General features: G+C 39.7%; 1 protein-coding gene across 6 annotated transcripts in view; it reads left to right on the top strand.

The window, feature by feature from the left end:
• Positions 1-17,129, top strand: part of HIVEP2 (HIVEP zinc finger 2) — a 149,368-nt gene that overhangs the window by 106,818 nt on the left and 25,421 nt on the right. For all 6 annotated transcript variants that reach the window (XM_067293630.1, XM_067293633.1, XM_067293631.1 and 3 more), the window contains one exon: positions 16,948-16,992. The gene's annotated coding sequence lies outside the window, so the exon portion shown is untranslated. The remainder of the gene's footprint in view (positions 1-16,947; positions 16,993-17,129) is intronic.

Here is a 17,129-nt window from a genome sequence, read left to right on the forward strand (position 1 = left end):
GCTCCTGCAAGGTTTTCCTTGTTGTTTGTCATTGCTGCTATTACCTGGGCTGTTCTAGCAGTAGAAACAAAGCTGAGGGTGTAACATAGATGAAATTCCTGTAACTAGCAGCATTTTAACAACAGGGACCTGTAGTTTTAGATGTGTTCTTCTTTTAATGCCTGAGAAGAAATATGCCATGACAGCTTTACAAATTTAAACAGAACCTAAAAATAATTTACAGGTTTAGTAATTTTATTATTTCTATGTCAGACTGCTAGCAGAAGGAAAGAGATCCTGGAAATCAGCTGTAGTTATTTAATTCATGATCTGTTAGAAAAGTAGGTTTTGGTTTCAAGTACTGATGAGAGTCTTGGGTGAAAAGCAGAGCATGGGCCTGGCCATGCAACGAACTGACTTCCCCTTACCCTCAGAGAATTTGGTAGCACTGTATTTGAGAGGGTTTCCTGAGAGTATCCCATGTGGAGTTTTCCACTCTCTTGAGGGATTATGTTATACTGGTTTGATCCACTTTCCATTTCACTGGTGGAATGTTTCTATTAACTTTCCCACAAACTGATTCCATAAAAAGGAAAATAAAAACTGTTGCTCTTCTTTGCATCTTTAATTTTTCATGTCAGTGGAAAGATCTGGTTTTTGAATGTGTATTGCATTTTATGAGCTGCCGAAGCAGTCTCTTGTATGTATCGGTGTAAATAACCTTTTCTTTGACAACTGGAAGACACCTAGATACACTTGACTAGTGTGGTGTCCTGCTGACTGCCAAACATTCATTGACAAACATTCAGGCAAGGGGCCTCTTTCAGGAGACATGTCTGAGCAAATATGTGGATGTGTTCATGTGTGGAGTTTAAGGGAATAAGCTTCTCTTCATAGGCTTACTGAGGTAGGTATGTGCGTGAAAATAGATTTATGTTTTTCATTCAGAATTTGTTCAGGCTGAAGATGGTTGTGAAACAAAAGGAACAGAGATATACACTTTTTTTGAATGTAAAGCAAGGTGATGTTTTATCCAAATTGTACGATAAGAGAAGAAGGGGAAGGGAAGACCGTCCTGTGTACAGCAGACTGGAGTGTGCTCTGGAAGGAGTGCCGGTCTCTGACCTGGAAGCTGGTGGAACTGGCAAAGGGAGCCCCGGGACATCTCGATGAGAAGTGCTGCCATGGTCCCTGGCACTGTGATTCATCAAATCATTCCCAGTTTGACAGGAGAGAACCTACTTCCTCCCCGACCTGCCTGTTCCCCCTCCCTTTCAGACCTGGTTTGAGAAGCCAGCAGGAACCGTGGCTGCGCTTGACCTTGCCATGGCCTTCCCTCTGTTGGCCTTTTCCTGGCCCTCCTCTGCCCTTTGCACTTCTTACAAAGCCATGGTGCAGTCAGGCTGCCGAACTGCATCTTCCAGATGTCATCTGAAACAGACCTATTCAGTTCATATGAGTTCTCTCCTTGCTACTGTTTTTACTAAGCAGCTTTATATAGAATATAGAAGTCCAGGTCCTATCTTAAAATTAGCTGCTTGGCGTTCTTGAACAGATCAAGGAGAAAAATAAATTATTATCCCGAAATGTGACTCAGCCTGCTGTGAAGAAAGCTATGAAGAAAAATATCAGAATGATGACTTCTTTGCTTTTAAGTTTTGCAGATCAGAAATCAGAGGCTGAATTTTGGATCAAACATCCATAACAGTCTTGCAATCAAATACTCCCTTGTGAAGATACAACCAGCAACTCCTTTAGCTTGCTCTAATGACCCAGTGGCTCTTTGTTGGTACTAGCAAAACAGTTAGGCTCCCTGGTATAAGAGTGGTGTTTATTATGCAGTTGCATCCAAGTGATGGGGGTTATTTTACTCAAGCAGATCTCACTAATCCAAATTTAAAATGGCATTTTCACCTCACACTTAGACTGCGAAAATGCTTTTGAAGATTTTAGTTGCTCTGATGATGAGCTTGGCAGAGGAACAAAATCAAACAAGGATCTATTGTTACAGCAGTTGGGTCATGACTGAGACGGTTGGCTACTTCATTAGAGCAAACATGTAGGTGGCATTCTCATGTTTTAAGATCCAACAGAGGAGGCATGACTTTACTGAAACCTTTCAGGGGAGGAGAATCAATCCTTTATATATCCAGGATCAAGTCAGCTGTGCTGTTACACAGCACAGATAGTGAGCCCTTTTTCTCTCAACTGCTTTTGAAATAATAGGTTCTGTTTTTCCGGCAGGATCAAATCTGAATGGTGAGATTGCCCTGGGTCCAGGCAAGCTTAAAATCTGTCTGTAATTTTTTGCACTTTTTTGATCATGGTATTTATAGCTCATTTTTACCTGTGCCGCTTTCAGTGTAATAGTTACCAGCAGCCTTCCTTTCTGATACTGGCTCAGCTCTGAATGAAGAGGGTAACGCTGAATGCAATTTGGAGGATGATTAGGGTGAGATCAGCTCTTGAAATCCGACTAAAGTTAATGATGAAACCTGAGTTTTGTTAATAATACATTGTAATTATTACTGCAGACAGGGCAGATATCTCATATTTCTCATCTTTTAACTTGAGGATCCTGCTCAAATTGATCTGTTTAACTTCTCAGCCATTACACCCCTTACTCAGGTCTGAAAAAGGAAAGCCGACCCATTTTCTTAGCCAGATTTCCAGGCACTTAAGCTTTCTCAGGTACAGCAAGATCTCCATAGATATTAGTGAATTACACAAGCTGGAGAAAACAGGGACTGAGAATAGGATATGTGATGAACAGATGCAAAAGCAGAACGTTAATAATACAAGACACCTAATTGGACCTGTCCTTTCACCGAGCAGTGAGGACATATGTCAGTGCCCAGGACAAGCCCGGCTTGTAGCAGTGTGCTTCCCACGTCCTACAGGGCTTTAGAAGAAAAAAAAATTGCATTCGGAGCCAAGCTGCTTACCTCCTGTAATTGCCAATAAAACATTAATCCTTACCTTTTGTAGACTGCATCTAGTGCTTGTACCTCAGAGATCGTGAGCCAGATTGGAGAGGTGACATAAATCATGGTGTGCATTACCCGTTGGTAAGTGGGAGGGGAGTGTGAGCTGGCGAAAGTGACACCATGCAGGGTGGGAGGGAAAAGACTGGCAGGAAAAGCGACCTGCGGCAGGATGTAGGAAGATGTAAGATAGAGGAGCCCCTTATTACTTAACATCGTATCTTCTTACTGCCTCCTGATGGCTCCAGTTGCAACCTCCCCTGCTGTCCCTCACTGGAGTCAGTTGCGCCAACTGCCTTCATTTGCCCTCAGTGACATGCGCCTATCCAATGTACGAAATCATTTATGCTGGCGTTAGGCGTAAACTTGCATTTTGTAGAAATTGCCATCGTGGAACAGCCATCAGACCTGAGGCTCAAGTAGTGCTTATGTCCAGTCTGCTACCCCACCCACAACATGTGCTCGTGTAGGCGAAAGTTAGGGACTTATTTACTCTCAGAGAAAATAACTTTCCAACACCCATTGTTTAAACATTGGCTAACGAAGAAAGCCCGCAGGAGGAGCTTATCAAAAAAGAAGAAATACCACCCTGTTTTGTTGTACTTCTGCTTATTATCTCCCTGGCTGTATCTTGACCGAGTGTTGTATGTTATTGCAAAACAGTTTCATAAACTTGAAGCCGATATGAGTGGGGCCTGTACCGGTCCAGTAGACCCTCTTGGTGCTTTGGGCAGCACAGAAGGCAAGAAGAAAGTTAGCCAACAGCCCTGGTTGTGAGACAAGAGGTGGCTTTCATTAGGACTCCACTGGATGTGATTACACAGTCCCATTAATTCAGCTTAAGCCCCGACTGCTGTCAAAAGTTGCAGTCCATTCCCCTCTTTCTTCCCTAATCCCTAAACTACTTGTTCCCGTCTCCTCACTTGTGTGCTGACTTATGCTTGTGCAGACGTACAGCAAATGGACCAGAGAACTGATCTGACTGAAAATTCAGCATTTATCTTCCACCAGTTATTTTCGAGTTAGGCAATTTCTTGGTTTTAAATTGAATTTGTGCCCTGTTAAAACTGTCTCTTGCGGAGGAACTGAAAGCCTTGAGGTTGAAGCACTATATAGGTGTAGTGGAAGTTAAAGCAGGACCTGAATATCCAAAGAGTGCCTCCTTCTGTGGGGCTGGTTGTGCAGGGCCCAGCCTTCACCCTTGCAAACAGTGAACTGCTGTCCTGCTGGTAACCCACCTGCAGTGCTGGGGGCTCCTTGTGGGGGGACACCTTCCATTTAGAGATGGATATGCGACGTCCCAGGCACAGTGTAGCTGAGAACGCAGCGTCACGCTTGCGTCCCCTGTGGGGCCATCCCCAATCAGCCAGGAAGGGGCCCCGGGGCAGGTGTCGGGGCCCCAGGGCCGCCCTCCGCGGGTGCAGGTGTGCTCCTTGGCCTTCGCGTATGCAGCATAGGTCATTCTACATTTTTCTAATATCCGTTCCTGCTATTTTTTGATGCCATTTTCTCCTTCATTCATTTTTCGCTTCCTGGGCTTCAAATAGGTAAAGCCTTAAAAAGACTGGAAATATATTGCTATTATTTAAACAAAATATTTGCTCCAAATCTCAGTTGAGGGATAGGATCAGGTTCTGATCACTATGCTTTTAGCATTATAACTTAAGAGCCCCACAGTGGTTTTGGGTATGTGATCCTGTCTCTTATTTGCTTTATAAAAATGTACTGCCAGAGTATGGTCTTCAGTATTTAAATATACTAATAATTATTTTTATGTTCCTACTTCCTCTAATGTAATAACATTTGCTCTTAATTTCAGATCAAAATTAAATTGTCTGAAGAATAACAGCATCAGCTGATTTGTCTTGCGTTGCAATGTTTATCTATTTTGGTAAAAAATCAGTGACTATTAAATTTACTGCTAAGGCATAGGATGAAAAGAAAAAAATATGATGCTGAACAAAGAGTGGTCTTATCCATGGGAATTAATCATAGAATATCAAGAAAAGAAAAAGCTCTCCATTTTCTATTGGACTTAATGTTAAAAATATAATCTTATTAACTTCAATTACAGTTTTTTTAATTTTAAAACAAGGACAAAATACAAGTGTAATGCCAGAATAATCATTTTGATTGAATTTTGCATGTGAGGTTGGCAGTGTTTTCTACTGGGTCTTTTTTCCTGTTACAAAGGAGAGAAAAGGTCTGGTATAAACCTGTGCATTTTTGTTTAACCCCATCTCCCGAATGATTGATGTGAGGTATTTGGAGCCACACAGGAAGACTGCATAATAATGAAACAAAATCCTCATGTAAGCATCAGCCAAGGGAGTCACACTATTAAAGAGAAAAACTGTAATTGTGGAAAAGATCATTTCCTTGCACAGCTCAGATGGAATACCAGAAACCTGGCAAATGTATCACTTCCAATGGTAATATTGCAGTCATGTACTTTAAGCAGTTGCAGAAATTCTTCAGAGAATTCTCACAACCGTCCTTAACTTCTCTTTAGCTGCGTAGTAGCAAAACTCACGTTGTTCAGCAGGATAGAGATGCCCTGGAACGAGAGGTTGCTGAATATGGGCACTACCTAGTTGTGGAGAATCCTATTGCAGTTAAACACGTGAAAGTTTCAGGACCACTGAGGCAGGAAGGTGGGGTGACTGGCGGGCTCAGGGTATTTATCAGGACAGCACCATGAGCATGGCTGGCAGGTCTGCCTACAGTGTGCAGCGTGGCCGTGGCTTGCTGCAAGCCCTCCTGCTCCTGGGCACCAGGCGAGCGCCTGGCTGCAGCCGTGGGTCGCAGGTGCTGGTAGCAATGTTTGAGCTCTGATCTCCACCCCCAGGGTGATCTCGTCTCCATGCCCATGCCAAACAGGTATGGCGGTGAGGTGCCGTACCTACAGGTTGGCGTATATTAATTCGTTCCTGTGAGTACAGGTCTTTGGGAATGAGAAATTCAAATGTAACAGTTAGAAGTGCTTTTGAATATTGCTCATAGGGTGCTAAACTGCGCCGCTTGGGCAGATGGTTCTTAATACTCGTGCCACGTTATGCTGACTAGGCAGTGTAGGAGTGCCTTAAATGGGAGTAATTTATATTTATGCCCTTTCTAAAGCCCCTTTGTGCTGGTAGAGTGGTGTAAACTGGCCTTAGAGTAGATGAGACTTGCAGAATGGGGCTGTAAAAGAGCAACTGCTTTTTGCTGGTATGTAGGCCTGTGTGTTTCGTTCTAGCGGGGCACAGCCTTCTCTCTCAAGAGCAAAGCTGCCTTAGGCAGCGAATCTGGCATACGAAGTTCCCACCTTCCTTCCACTCCCAGGCTCTCGTTTCTGGTCCCCTGAGAAGCACGCTGGCACAGCTCTGTGTGCTGGTGTGGTGGGCTGTGTTGTAAACCTGATCACTGAAATGCTCCACATTAAAAAAAAATCCCCTTCCCCCCTTCCTTTTAAAAGATAATTTTTTTCCCAGATGGTTTCAGTGCTCCAGTTTACAGTAGGGCCCCACAAACATACTGACAGAGCTGAAAGTTGCTCAGCAGTGGTGGAGGAGACAGTGCAGCTTGGGCTGAAGCGGAGAACTGTCATTGCATAACGTGGTGGTGCTGCCAAATCCTGGGGCTCATGAAACTCTACCCTCCGCACTGAAGGGCTTCTGCAGCTGGGGATGCCTTGGCTTTGCTGTTGAAGGACCAGGATTTTAGCTCCCCTTTGGAGACCATAGTGTGCATTTATTAGTGGAAGGACCATGCAGCAGTGTACAGTGCCCCTCTGCTAGAAGGGAGCAAAAAAGAAATAGTTTCAAAACACGCTCAAATGCTCAAAAGTATTCTTGCTTCTGAATCTGTTTCCTAGTCTGATTGACCGCCTTAGGATGCCTTAATAGCAAACTCTTGGCTATGTGTTGGGAGATGTCAGAGTGCAAAACCGATGTGTAAGTTCTACATTGTCTTTTCACATTTAGTGTGATCTGAGTGAAAACGGGACAATTTCAAGATCTGAATTTTCCCCCTTCATGTTCTCAAGTTATGTTTAGAAACAGGAAGCTGTTTTGCATAAAGGTAAGATTGTGTTTTAGACAAGTAAAGTTGGTGTTAGCCTGGCTAAGTATACCCAGGAAGTCATACTCAGTGGGTAGTCCTGGCTATTTTTAGGCTTTATTTTTGCCTGCCTTTATTTATTTTTTTTCAGTGACACCTCCACTGTACCCTCCGCTTCTAGTGAGGAACCGCTTCCTGAGCCTGTACGAAACTTGCAATTACAGGGGCAGTCAGTCTTGTCAGGTGTCATTTATCATGCATTGCAGAGGGCTGATTTCAGTGAAGGAAGAACAAAGCTTAGCAAAAAAAAAATGAGAGCGAGAGAAGGAGGGAGAGAAGCATACTCTTAATAATTTGCCCTTTGCAACAACAGACCCTTATCTGATCACCCACGCTCATCTGGCTGCTGACGCTGTACTTGCTTCATTAGTATGAGCTATTTTTACACCTTTTGTGTCTTTTGAGGAACCGAGTGGGCCTGCCGGCTTGTGATGATTCACCATCTCCAAGTGAACAGGGTGTCCTCAAGTACTGCGAGTGGGGTGGGAAGAAAGGAGTAAGGGGAAGAGTTCAATTGAATTGGCAAGTTGATTAATTGTTTTAGGTGGTCTGATTGCTAAAACATTGCAGTTTAGTCTAATAAAGATAACCAGTGTTCTTTTTATTTGCAACACCGTTTTTCAAACTGTTAAGAGCTCTCCCAAGGAACATTAACTAATTAATTAATTAGTGTGTAGCTTTACAAACGTGATGCCCTACGTGCCTGTGTATATGCCCTGTGTTTAGTTTCCCTGTCCGCAAAGCAGATGTTGATGATACTTTCTTTTGTTTGTAATAGGCAAGTGTGGTTGGTGTATCATGAGCTCCAGGAGACTTTGGGGCCAGATCTTTAGCTGATTTCACTTATCCTTGTGGCAATGGAGAACAGCTAAATTTGGTGGAATGGGCCATGAGTTATGCAGGGGAAGGAGAACACTGCACTAGTTTTGTTTGGAGGTTTCTAGAGCTGAGGAGTGGTTGCTTTCTCTTTTGGTAGTCCACCCGCCCTGAAAGTTCCCTCTTCAAATCTATATGCTGCTGAATTCTCGCCTGGCAGCTGAAATTAAGATTTTTGCTGTCCTTACTTAGACTTTTCCTGGGTAGGAGAGATTTGGGGTCCAGTTATATCACTTATTAAGTTCAAGATAATATTTCTGTTTTGCAGTTTTCCTTGGAGTAGTTTCAAAAGTCAGTGTGATGAAGGATACTTATATAAAACAATAAGGTGCTCTTTGTACTAAGAATGCCATGCAATGCTGCACACTTGTCTAATCTTGTCTGATATAAAGTCCTTATGAAACCCAAACAGCATCTTTCCCAAGAAAAGTTTTATTTCTTATTGTGTTGCTCTGGTTGAGAACCTGTAACTGAGCTGCAGCTTGGATTGTCCCTCAAATATCAGCGTAGACCTGTGGAATAATGGAGGTTTTACTTGCAGATGGAAACATTTTTGGTAGAATGCCATCTTCTCAACAGTGTTTGCCCAGGGAAGTGGAGCTCTTGTCAATAAAAAGAATTGATTTGTGTTTTGTAGAAATAAATCTAACTGCAAAGAATGAAATGTTATGTATAACTATATGCATAGCAGAATGTGTATGTATATTTTACTCATTTTTAAATGAGGTGTTCAGATGCAACTGGATATTGTACATACTGACTTCCAATACTTCACACAATAAGAGAAGGAAGTATTGTAAAATATTGCTAGAGGAATTTAAAAAAGCAGTTATTATTTTTAACTGCTGAGCAGTTATTATTTATTATTTTCTTAAGCATCCTGAGGGCTGTTAACTAAGCAGCATCATTAAATGTGCAGTCTAACTAATGTATCTTATATGACCACTCTCAGCATAGTCTTTAGGCAGTCTAAGTGCCTAGATTTGCTACAGTAAGATGCCTGTATTAAGTCACCAGTCAAAACCAAACTTTTTGGCTGTGTGCTAGTGACTGTCATGACATCTGTGTGATGAATAGAATTTGGGGCTCAACAGCTGATCTCAGCTGAACTTTAACAAAGGATTCAGAATTGACTGAAATGCAGCTTCCACAATGGCCCATTTTGCTTTTGGTGGAAATAATGGAAAAATTGATAGGAATGTACTATGGGTGTTTAGTATGTGTCTGGTTTTAGTTTGACATGTGATGACCATGGAGTTTCGTAAACAATGACAGGGTTTAAACTAAGATTATACAATAATTGTTTTGAGTAAAAAGCAAATGCCAGATCAGATTCTGTAAATGTGTTCATATGTAATTCTTACTGGAGTAAGTGTATCTGCCCCAGATACATACAGGTAAATTCAGAGTCAGTGCATTTGCTCATTCAAGAAAGTATCCAAATGACACTGATATTTTCATGTGAAACAGAAGTTGCTTCTTCTGACACGTAGTATGAAAGGAGGCATAGCTGTTTTCAAATTATGCCATGGTTGCATAATTGGTATTGCATAACTTTTAACTGAAAAAGCCTCACTTCCCAGAAAATGCAGCAATATTTTCCCTCTAAAATGAAAATATTGGTACTTTGCCTAATTTTTGTTTAAGATTTTCATTTGGCAACAGAATAACAATTATTTTCTCCCTAAAAATGATGCTATTTTTACACAAATTTTGAAACTATTCCTGGGAAAATTTGGGGAAATTCTTTATAGTACCTTAGCAAGCACTTACCAGAATACATTTGTTTTCCCCAACTACTGCTCATGCTGGCATTTTTTGTGTAAAAATGAAGAAGAATTTTGCATGTAATTTCAGGTAGAAAAATTGTTACATCTAATAAATTTATCAGTTTAAATGCTATAATGACACTGTTTCTACCCTTCTTATTGTATTTAGTGTTTTATAAATCTAGAAATGACCATGTACACACTGGCTGGCATTTGGCTGTTCACAATTACTTCTAAATTCTTGGTTTAGTTCATATGTACTTTATAATGTGTGAAATTTCCCTTTCTGATTAACACGTTTCTTTGCATTGAAGTAAGAAAAGCTTCTTTAATCTCTTCTTTAAACTGCTATTGCAAGTGCAAAAACTTCATTGTGATCCCAATCACAATGCAGCACCACACAGCATCATTTGATAGTATTTCAGCCTTTGCTTTTCAGAAGTTTTAGGTATTTAGCCTTTCGGGTCTATGTAATGCCATTTCCTTCACACAAGAGTAGTATGGGGCTAACAGCAGGGCCTATGGCTGCATTTCTTTTCTATAATGCAGATGTGAAAAAAAATTCCATCCTACAAATTGTAATCAGAAACTATTTCACAATTTCCAGTTTGGCATGGTACCCTTATTGTTTAATTACCTTGGTTTTGAAGAAAATGAGATAGGGTTGAATTTCTGCTGATTAAGAGAGCAGCCCAGGAGTTAAGAGCCCATTTGTGTCTCAGCATCCATTCTGATACTATTATATATTGTTACAGTGCACTTGGTAAATATAGTTTACATACTACTTAATTCACCCTTGAGTGAAATTCATTCTTGTGCAGATTAAGACCAATGAGATTATGCATCATATAAACCTCACTTTAGTCATCAAAATAATGTTTAAATAGGACCGAAGCGGTGTGCGCGCGCGTTTCTGACTGTTCCCTGCATGGGAGCTACTCTCACACTTGTCCGTCACTGCATGCTATGTTTCAAAAGCACACAGAAAAAAAGAGCAAAATGACTGCAGGCTTTTTTCTTCAGAATTGCAGTCTGTCAGTTCTACCATTGTTCTCCCATCACATTTTAAGGTCCGTGTGGGAAATTGTTGATATTTTACCCACCGTTTTCATTTTTTAGCTTGTTCTCCAAGGAAATAAGTAGTGGTGTGAGCAGACTAACAGTTTACGTCGTTCTCCTGTTGAGTTTCATATCTGAATAATCCCCATCCTGTGCCTTTGTACAGGGATAGATGCAGTATGGGCGTGTTGGAAGATGGTCAGTCAGTGCAGTTAGATACTATTTTATCTGATATGTTTAAGCACCTCAGACAAGCTCTTATGTGGTGCGGTGCACGGCAAGGTTAGGCAACCAGAAGCAAAATATTTACCTGCTCTTTTAAAAGCAGTGGGATCAGAGAGATCAATTAGCTGTAATTGACTGACAAGATTGTTTCTACTGTAGGCTGTTTTGGCATCTCTTTGATAGCAGTTATTTGTTCAGTTCAAGGAGAAGAACTGTGGTTAGTTTGGGAACTTTTACCAATAAAGGAAGTGTTTAGAATGAGTTTGGCTCCTATGTAGCTTTTTTTTTCTCTCTCTCTCTCTCTTTTTTTTTTTAAATAGTCATCCTGTGGAAATAAGTCTGTGTTCAGTTGGACTTTGGCAATGCAAAAGCTTTTTTTATACTTTTTTTTCCATCCGGTAGTAATGTGTACATTATGTATGATGCTAAAACAGGAAATAGTGATGTACTTTAAGTGAGCAATCCTTGTCATTACAGCAAAAAGGTCAATGTTAAAGCATTTCTGCTGTGGGCTTCTTTCATGGCTTATTAAAATACACTCAACTTGAATTTAAGTTTGGGGGGGTGTTATTTTTCTGTAGAGAGTGGCAATTTAAAATTATATTTGAGATACATAATGTAGCAAAAATTGAGTGTTTTGCTGTAGCTGTGCTCTGAGCATTTCTGATGCAAGCCAGCATCTCTTAAAGAAAGGCATCTATGTTTTGTGACAATCATATTATTGAAAATTTATTGCAGTATATGTTAAGATTTTCTCTGTAGACATCCTAGAGGTGTTGGATTAGTTTTTTTCCAGTTCATAATAGTTAACCTAAAATATTTAGTATGTAGGATGTAAGAGCCTAAAGCAAAGTAAGGTCTGATTCTGTTTGTTACTATGAGGTATAGGTCTGCAATTATGTCCTTGGATTTACCACTCATTGCTTTGGATTTCTACCAGGATAATTTAGGGCAGAATCTGGCCCTTGCCTTGACTTGCTGTTGAAATAATCTGTCTCCTTTCAATCATTTAAAATCAAACTTCATATCTGTTCAAAGTTCCCTGCAGTCAAATGTGAGATTCCTGTTTCACACCTGGATTTTCTGTAAGGTCACCACCGAAGGGGTATAGATTTCCCAGCTTGCTGTATCAGCGTGCCTAACCTTTGGCACAGAGAGATCGGTAGGATGCATTCAGAGAAGGGAAGGAGCATGTGAACGCAAGCATTTACCCAACTTTAAAAAGAACAAAGATTCTGCCCATGGTTTCTCCTCAAGTAAGTTTAGTACAGTTTGTTTGATAATTTAATAGTAAACTCACAGTGTACTATACATACTTGCTGAGCAGTATTTCTTTTTATATTTGCGAACACTTTTAAATGACATTTTTATCAAATAAATGGTTAGTTTAGCTGCCCAAATTTAAAAATATGTCTGATGTTCTAAACCTTTCAGTGTATTTTCAAAACTGTAATTTGCTGGCTAGTTTTGGAGAATGGCAATACATTCAATAAAACACTGAAATCCCTACGGCAGGCAGAACATCTGGGCTGGAATTAAATGAACAAATTGTAGTAGTGTCTTCAAACATGAAGTAGTGTCTTCAAATTACAATACAGAAAGAGGTAGATTAAAAATGAATATAACTAACTTGGTTTAAAAAGGCTGCTTTTTGTAGAATTGCATGTGGAAAAGAATTGCTCACAGCTCCTGCAGAACTGTAGCAAAGGCCCAGGCATCTGTGCGTTCTCCAGTAGTTCAAGACTTTGCCAGTGGTTGACACAAGAATTTGCAGTCATTCCTAGAGGTGCTCAAATAGACAGCTAGAAAGCAAACTACAAAACCACAGTCAGAGGGGACCCCTAACCCAAGACTGTTGGAAATATGAACAGAATCTCTCTGTTCAAGAATGGGAAGCCTTTTTACAAAAATAGGAAAGTTGAGAAGTGTTTCTTCTCTCTTATCTTTTTAGTAAATGCAGGTCAAAGACAGAAGGAAAGGAGTTTGCCTCCAGATGTGGTTATTGAAGGTGGTATCAAGTAGCATGAAGATACTTGCAGTTGGTTATCTTTTCTTTCTTTGTGTAAAATGCCCAAACTGTATACCCCAGAGACTGAATCCCTTTTGTCATCTTGTCTCAGCACACAAGCATCCTCAGCCCTTGACTGAGTGTGTAACCTCACACAGAAGGATGCACAAACGCTTGTCTATCTTCATGCCAGTTATATCCTTCAGTTCAGAGATACGCGCTTACTGCCAGTTGAAGACTCTTCTGCAGACTTAGCTCACCTTTGCTGCTCCTAAGCAGGAAAAGCTGTAAGTCCACGTTTATTAGGGTGTCTATTGCTGTTGGCTCTCAGTCTTTTTCTGAACTGTCATGGAAACGGCTCTTTTTGGGAATATCGTTAACAGGGCAGAGGAAAATGTGTGACGGGAGCATAAGCCAAAGGTGTGCTTTCTTTCTTCCTGAAAGACCAAGTCTAGAACTCAAATTTATTCTCAGTTGCAGGTGGGACAGGGCTCAGAGGTGGCCTCTCTCTCTTCTAAGGCTCATTGGCTGCTGGGCTTATCCCAGACATAAACTAGACTTGTCTAATAAGGATCTTGGCAGAGGTCTGTGCGTCAACGTAAGGATTTTATAGGAGCCACTACAGTTCGTCTGTACTAACGATTGCCCTATAGAATAAGAATTCTCCAGGGGCCAGTTACTGTGGTTTTAGGCCAGCTTTGTGCTGGCAAAGCTGAACAGAAAAGATTTAAAACAGGGCTGGATCTGACCTTTAGTCCTTATTCTAGAGTCAATATTTATTCTGCATGGTGCACTCAGGATTTGGCCTGGAAGACATAAGCTTCAAATTTGTTCACTTACAAGAACTGTAATATGAACTCCAAATTGAGAAGTAGTAAAAATTGTATTTTGCCAAATTTTATTTTAAAGCTGTTGAGTGTAACCATTTTAATGGTCTGAAGAAAAGAAAAAGGAAAGGAAGAATGTTGGAGCTCTGTAGTCGACCAGATATATGTTTCTTTCTTGCAGCTCATGAAGGCACCTTAGGAAAAGGAGTGACAGAATAATGCTCCTTTCTAGAAAGTTTTTAAAGTCTTAATTTAGTAGCTCATCTGACATAAATACAGTTCCCAGCTTCCCAGTAATCTTCTCATGTTCAAAGTTTTCACAGAAGTAAAATGTACCGGTTTGAAATAAGAAGATAGTGCAGTTAGTGTGGTTGGAGGATCTGGCGATGGGTCGACATTCCTACAGGGAAACCTGGCCTGGGCTGTTTCCAGGGAGGACTTTGCAGCTGATGTCAAATGCTGTGCTCAGTTTAACTCGCTGTGCAGTTTCTGATCCTTGTAGGTGGGCTCATCTCAATCACTCTAAGGAAGCAGACCTATGCCAAACATTTGAAAGAAAATGTGTGTTTTTATCATCTGTTCCTTAGTTTAAAATACGTAGTACTTGAAATATAGGTAGTTTCTGTCTATTGAGGAGTTTATTTTTGATGCAACATTGAAAAGTATATTTACAGTGTTTTCTAAAGGAGAAACATTAATCAGTTGAAAAGTGGAAGTCTCTTGGCTTAAATTAGTCTATGGATGCAGGAAGATGAAATGAAGACTTGAATGGGAAAAAAAAACAGACGGAATTCAAACTAGCTTTGCAGAGCATTAAATTTCTCCAGTTAGGTTGGTAATACTTAGGACTAGAAAAAGAAAACAACCTGAAAGAAATAATATTAAAGCCATCTTTGACACAGGATGGATGGCAGTTCAAACCAAACCAGAAATAATTATGTTGATTCAGAAAAGGGATTTATTTTCCCCAGGAGAATGACGTTGACCAAAGTTAAGCCATCAATAACTCCCGTAATTAGTCTATACCTATTTTATACTGTAGGTTGAAAAATTATTTAGAACGTCCTGAAAATAGCAGGACCACGGAAAGACTTGAACTCTGTAACACAGAGATCTCAGTCCAGAGCTGAAAATTGTTGAAAGTATATTAGCATCCTCTTTTGTTCAAATAAAACTATTGCAGTCACATTTCCATGCTTGGCAGATTTCTTCTCTAGAGATGTTCTCTGTAGAATGAGTATGGAAGGGATACTCACACTTCTAGAATTTCCTTCTTCACTATTTGCAATATTGCCTAATAAAGAGAAAAATAGTTTTCTTTGCAGAAGGCTAATAACTTTATGCTCTCTCATTTGGGAACATTCTCTCCTGTCCCAGTTTCTGTTTCTAAAGCTGTGCATTTTCCTATACTTCTGTGCTTGTATATTAGCATCATTAATGACCTGAGATTCAGTTTAGCTCAGTTGCCAAAAATGGTTTGCCAGTTACCTTCCATTTCCTAATAAGGAACTGCAGATCTGCTCCATAGTAACCGATTCTGATATATTATAAATCGCTCATGATGATGCTTTCATTTCTTTTTATTTTTGTTACAATACATTTTATTTGAGAAAACAAATTAGGAAAATTTAAGAAAAGTTTTACTTGGATTGCTTGGGTTTTCTTCCTTTTAGAGACTCTGACAGGAGAATTATTTAGAAATCCATTAGCACATCAAAGCTGAATGACATTATAACCTAAAATATTCCTTTTTCTATTTGATAGCTTTCTGTTATTTTGTACTATGTGGGAATTCTCTCTAGTTACAATTTTAAAAAAGCGTTATCCATATCTAACTAAATCAATACTCCATTAGCTATTGCAGTCCTAACATTGCTGATATTTTATTTGTACTGTTAAATAAATAGTTGATAACAGGTGGCACAGTGATTCTGCTTTAGTTAAGTCATGAGGCTTTTCTGATGTCCGTTGGTTCTCTGAAAGCATTATTCATTAAAGGCATTTGTAACACGTATTGATAAGTGATTATAAAGAATTAAATTTATTTTTCAAATTTTCATACATTTTCCTCTTTTAAGTATTATACAAGTGTTTTTATCATCTGGTGATTTTATTCAGTGGAGAAGGCTTAAGTGTTTTTAGCAGTTGCTATTTGAGAGTTATTGTGATAACCCATACCCCATATTCTGAAGCTGATAATTTAGGTATTTCTAAAAATCTGTTTTTAAAAAGAAATGGAAGTGCTCTGGACTTTGTCCTAAATAAACACTCCTAAGAAAAGTAATAAATCAATATTTATTATCACAATTGAACAAGTATCCTTTTTAATGAAACAAAAAAAAATCTTGTTTTAAAGACAGGATGCATTGGAAGCTGCCAGGGAGAATCCTGCTTTTGTGGGAGAAATGGTCTTTTTGCCAATGAGATACTTTTTAGGTACCCATTTAGTCTCTCTTATTCAGATGTGTTCTTTGTGCTCAGCTTTTCCATAATGCAAAGAGTAATCTGCAATCTGATGATGGTCAAACAGGTGGCAAATTATGGCTCTGAATAATAGTGCAGGTATAGAAGTCTTTTAAATATGTATTTGATCTGTAGGCTTCTTATTTGAGAAGCCAGACCTGTGTTCCTCAGCAGTGTCCCACTGGTGTATACTGATTTGGAAACTTATTCGCTTTTCACTACATATTCTTATGGTGACATTCTGGCCAGGATTTCATTCTGGTTCCTAAAACCTTTAACAAGAGGCCTGGAAAGCCTAAAACTATTAGCTGGAGAGAGGTATTGAAAGGGGATTTGCCAACGGGATTCAGGAATAATCCAGGTTTAGGAATGGTGTAGGAACAATGAGGGACATTGGGCAGCTGTCTTTTACAGATTCAGGATGGCAAGACTGCAGTTATCTGTCTATACACTAGAAACCTAAGAACTTTAAAAAGATGCATGCTCATATTCTTCAAAATGTGATTGCTCTGACCTCTAAGACACAACATGAGATTTTTCCAGTGGATGGATAAATGAAATTTTCAGGCCTCTGCTGTAAAGAATAGAATACTCTCTCTCTTCAGCATCAGTTCTTGATATCAAGATGTTCTTATGACTATTTTTTTTTTCTACAGGAAATTTGAAGATAGTCATGCCTATTAGATGTCTAGAAGATACAGGTAACTGTTTTATACTAAAAAAAGGAATACATTCATATTCCCTTTGTGTTCATCTGCACTTTGCTAATGTTTCTTCAAACCCAATTTAGCCTTTCCGCTGTAGGAATGTAAAATATTCCAGTATCTCTAATACTGCT

The sequence above is a fragment of the Apteryx mantelli genome, chromosome 3 (genome assembly GCF_036417845.1).
Source record: "Apteryx mantelli isolate bAptMan1 chromosome 3, bAptMan1.hap1, whole genome shotgun sequence".
Lineage (NCBI taxonomy): Eukaryota > Metazoa > Chordata > Aves > Apterygiformes > Apterygidae > Apteryx > Apteryx mantelli.